The sequence below is a fragment of the Colobus angolensis genome, unplaced genomic scaffold, assembly GCF_000951035.1.
Source record: "Colobus angolensis palliatus isolate OR3802 unplaced genomic scaffold, Cang.pa_1.0 Scaffold203, whole genome shotgun sequence".
NCBI classification, from domain to species: domain Eukaryota; kingdom Metazoa; phylum Chordata; class Mammalia; order Primates; family Cercopithecidae; genus Colobus; species Colobus angolensis.
In genome coordinates, this window is record NW_012115189.1 from 4,055,577 (window position 1) to 4,060,621 (window position 5,045).

Here is a 5,045-nt window from a genome sequence, read left to right on the forward strand (position 1 = left end):
CCTGGGTGACAAAGCAAGACTCTGTCTCAAAAAAAAAAAAAAAAAGGAAATTAGCCAGGTATAGTATTGTGCACCTGTTGTCCCAGCTACTCAGAAGGCTGAGGTGGGAAGACCATTTGAGCTCAGGAGGTCAAGGCTGAAGTGAACTATGATTGCATCACCGTACTGTAGCCCGGGCCATAAAGGGAGACCCTGTCTCGGACAGGGGAAGCATTAAAGCATCACCACTGTCATCATTTGCTTAAAACACTGAAAGTTAAAGGTATGTTCTGCCAAAAATAAGTAAGTATGCCTGCAATCCCAGCATTTTGGGTGGCCAAGGTGGAAGGACTGCTTGAGCCTAGGAGTTTGAGACCAGCCTGGGCAACACAGCAAGACTTTGTTTCTACTTAAGATTAAAAAAAAAAAAATTTAGCCAGACATATAGCCAACTATATGCTTATAGTTTCAGCTACTGGAGGGGATGGGGAGGGTCCTGAAGTAAGATGATCAGTTGAACCTAGGATGTCAAGGCCACTGCTCTCCAGACCCTGTCTTAAAAAATAAAAAAGAAAGTGTAAACCAAAAATAAAATTATAAGCCCCCCAACCAACTGAATGAAGGTGAATCCTTCTCCTCTCAGCCAAGAGCATTCTAAAGTAAACCTGAAACACTAGTTCATGCCATGCTGGGAATGGGTGGTCAGACACGCCTCATTATACACTCTTCCTTTTGGAATTCTGGCACAGCTGACCAGCATTAACAGTAAAACAGAGACCTTAGGACTGACAAAACAGACTTGTAGCAATTAAGATACCAATATGACAGAGAGCAAACCCTGAAAGAAGTATTTCAGGGGTATTTTAATCCCCCCTCCTTTTTTTTTTTTTTCCGGTAGAGACAGAGTCTCTCTGCTATGTTGCCCAAGCTGCTCTCAAACTCCTGGGTTCAAATAATTCTCCTCCCTCAACCTCCAACAGTGCTGTGATAACAGGCATGAGCCACCATGTCTGGCCCAAAATATACAGCTTTGACGTATTATGAAATGGCCCTGAAAAGCTGTCTCTTTAAGTCTCATAAGAAACATTTAACATTTACAGTGCTCAGCTTCAGGCAGACATTGGGGGTGTTGAGGTCTAGTGGGCAGAGAAGACTCTTGGCCAGACAGATGGCTTCTCGTGGCAGGATGCGAGGGCCTCCATGCGCTGGAGATCTCTCCAGCACCAGGAGCAGCTGCTGGACAGCAAGGAGCTGCAGCCTATGGCCAGTCATCAGGAGATCTCTGCCAGGGCCCTGGGTTCTCTGTGCAGACAGTTCCAAAGGAAGCTGCCCCTAAGAGCTGTCAACCTCAACCTCTGGGCAGGCACCTCCTGGAAACCCCTAGAAACCAGAGTCAGGGCAGCAAGAGACTCCAGGTTGTAGCTCGCTCAGCTAAGAGCACCCAGCCATGTCACAGAGAATCCAGAAGTCCTGCCAAAGTAGCACCAAGTGGCTGGTGGAGACCCAGGTGAAGGCCAGGAGGAAAAAAGGGTTAAAAAAAGGGAGGGCAGTGGCTCCCCAACTTGCAGCCTGAGCCAGAAGAGTATTCGGGTGTCCGGAGCTGCCCCTGACCACTCAGCCACAGACTCCCATGCATCACCACCTCTCTACCTGAACGGGCTCACATGCCCACCCTCTACGGCAGTGGAGGCAGGAGGCTGCCTTCCAGAGCCCCTGCTCCTCGACAGGGCTCCTCTGCTCTCCTAGAGTCTGATAGTGACCTAGAGGCTATGGGTGGCAGGAATTCAGCATCTCCAGAAGCTGTCCCAAGAGCTGGATGAAGCCATTATGGCGGAAGAGAGTGGTGAAATGACACTCTCACTCATGATTGAGGAAGTGCCCTGCAGGAAACAAGCCCTGTCTGACCACCAAAGCTTCATACCCAAGTATGTCTGTGCTTCCCCACGAGCTTCCTGGCGGAAGCTCCCAGGAGTCATCAGTACCCCTGAGCCGCTGCTAACAAAGACCTGACTAGCAAGGGGCCCAGAGCCCCCCTGTTCCAGCCACATCTGGACCCATCAGTGACTGCCTGCCACAGCCTGAGAGTGTCTTGGGGAGACCTTGCAGAGGTGGGGAGTCCCCCAAGGGGACTCTTGGGCTTAGAAATTCATCGTATACTTGACCTTATGCCTGGTATTTGCTTCATCTACAATGTGAAGAGCCGGCATCAGATGTTTGAGAGCTCTGAACTGTGTACCCACGTGCTTGGTTTTTGGGGAGTCATCCACAAAGTCACTCGCCCACTGTGTTTCCGGTGCCAAGGCTCTTGGGAACACCACTCTCAGCCCTGCTTTCTCTACCAGGGCTCTGAAGGAAGAAGGCACAGGAGATAGATCCAGGCTTAAACCCTGGGCTCACAGGTACCTATTTATATGCTCTGGCAGAGCACTGTGGGTGTGCCAGGAGGGGTAGCCCTGTTCAAGAGCAATTCCTGCCCTTTGTAAATTATTTAAGAAACCTGCTTTGTCATTTTATTAGAAAGAAACCAGAGAGCATTGCTTTCTTATAATAAAAACTAGATAACACTGCTTTCTCATAATAAAGACTGTTTGTGGCTGGGCACAGTGGTTCACGCCTGTAATCCCAGCACTATGGGAGGCCGAAGCTGGTGGATCACCCGAGGTCAGGAGTTCAAGACCAGCCTGGCTAACATGGTGAAACCCCATCTCTACTAAAAATACAAAAATTAGTCAAGCGCAGTGGCAGGCGCCTGTAATCCCAGCTACTCGGGAGGCTGAGGCAGGAGAACTGCTTGAACCCAGGAGGCAGAGGTTGCAGTGACTTGCGATCGCGTCACTGCAGTCCAGCCTAGGTGTCAGAGCAAGACTTCGTCTCCGTCTGGGGGTGGGGGGGAAGGAGACTACATTTGGGGGAAAAAAAAACATTTACAGGCTAGGCTTATAATCCCAGCACTTTGGGAGGCTGAGGTAAGTGGATCACTTGAGCCCAGGAGTTCCAGACCAGCCTGGACAACAGAGTAAGATCCTATCACTTTAAAAAATAATTAAAAAAAAATTTTTTAAAGAAACATTTGCAAACTATTCTCTCTGAAACCTGTTACCTGGAGGCTTCATTTGCATAATATGAACCTTGGTCTCCACAACCCTTTTTTTTTTTACCCCCCTCAGATGGAGTCTTGCTCTGTTGCCCAGGCTGGAGTGCAGTGGTGCAATCTGGGCTCACTGCAAGCTCCGCCTCCCAGGTTCCCGCCATTCTCCTGCCTCAGCCTCCAGAGTAGCTGGTACTACAGGCACCCACCACCACGCCTGGCTAATTTTTTATATTTTTAGTAGAGACGGGGTTTCACCATGTTAGCCAGGATGATCTCGATCTCCTGACCTTGTGACCCACCTGCCTTGGTCTTCCAAAGTGCTGGGATTACAGGTGTGAGCCACTGCACCTGGCCTCCACACCCCTATCTTAACCCAGACACTCCATTCTATTGATTCCAGGGATTTAAATAAACTCTCAAACAATTGCCAGTCAGCGAATCTTTGAATCCACCTGTGACTTGGAAGACCGCCCCTCTCATCCTTCGAGTTGTCCCAGCTTTCCAGATCAAACCAGCTTTCCAGATCAAATGTACGTCTTACATGTACTGATTGATGTCTTAGGTCTTCCTAAAATGTATAAAACCAAGCGGTAACCCGATCACCTTGGGCGTATGTTCTCGGGATCTCCTGGGGCTGTGTCATGAGCCATGGTCACTCACACTTAGCTCAGAATAAATCTCTTAAAATATTTTAGAGTTTGACACTTTCCATCGACAAAACTATCACAAATTGTGAGTACATTAATCTGTTCAATAAACATTTACTGTCTACTGCATATCAGACACTATTGGACACTACAGCTACACAGTTCCCTTCTCTGGACATACTTTCAATCAACTACTGATAGTTAGTTGAAACAAAGGTTAACAGGAAGAGGAAAAGGTAAAGTCAGAAAAGTCTTCCTGGGGAAAACCATTTCAAAAGCAGTCTTCCACAACAAACAAGTTAACTGAGCAGGGCACAGAAGAGAGATGCAGCCTTCTAAGGAAAGGAAATGCAAAGTCAATGAGGCTAGTAATGGCAAGGAATGACCGAGACAATAAATAACTACAGAAGTTAACAATGGGAGGTGACTCCAGTCAACAACAGTAGAGGGTAACAACCTGTGGTCATTGCAAGCAGCTTAGTGTTGCTGAAATAGCAAGCCCTGAGCAGAGACTAAACAACCAGGCTGGGGCAGGATTTCTTTCCTAATTTTGCACCACTGCCATTTACCATGGATAACAATGTTGTAGGGGGTTGTCCCATACATAACAGAATGCTTGGCGGCATCCCTGGCCTTGATGCACTAGATGCTAGTAGCGCCCCATAATGAACAGTTGTGATAACCATAAAGGTCTCCAGATTTGTCCCTGGGAGCAAAATTGGCCCCACTCCCCAGAACAACTGGGCTGGAGATACATCAAAAAAATACTTCAGGGCAGGGCACCGTGGCTCGCACCTGTAATCCCAGCACTTTGGGAGGCTGAGGCGGGTGGATCATCTGAGGTCAGGAGTTTGAGACCAGCCTGACCCACACAGTGAAACCCTGTCTCTACTAAAAATGCAAAATATTAGCCAGGCATGGTGGCGCACGCTTGTAATCCCAGCTGCTCCGGAGGCTGAGACAGAAGAATCGCTTGAACCCGGGAGGTGGAGGTTGCAGTGAGCTGAGATGGTGGGCCATTGCACTCCAGTCAGGAGGACAGAGGAGGACTCTGTCTCAAAAAAAAAAAAAAAAAATTAATTAGCCACACCTGGGACCCAAGTACCTGGGACCACACACACTTCCTCCGTGGCTCACGCCTGTAATCCCAGCACTTTGGGAGGCCGAGGCGGGCAGATCACGAGGTCAAAAGATCGAGACCACCCTGGCCAACATGGTGAAACCCCGTCTCTACCGAAAATACAAAAATTAGCTGGGCGTGGTAGCGTGCGCCTGTAATCCCAGCTACTCGGGAGGCTGAGGCAGGAGAATCGCTTGAACCCGGGAGG

The 5,045-nt window shown here is 48.8% G+C and overlaps 1 protein-coding gene and 1 pseudogene across 1 annotated transcript in view; one reads left to right on the top strand and one right to left on the bottom strand.

Annotated features, from left to right (window-relative positions):
• Positions 1-5,045, bottom strand: part of MDN1 (MDN1, midasin homolog (yeast)) — a 205,712-nt gene that overhangs the window by 199,551 nt on the left and 1,116 nt on the right. The gene's annotated exons all lie outside the window — the stretch shown is intronic.
• Positions 1,180-1,989, top strand: LOC105511744 (annotated as a pseudogene).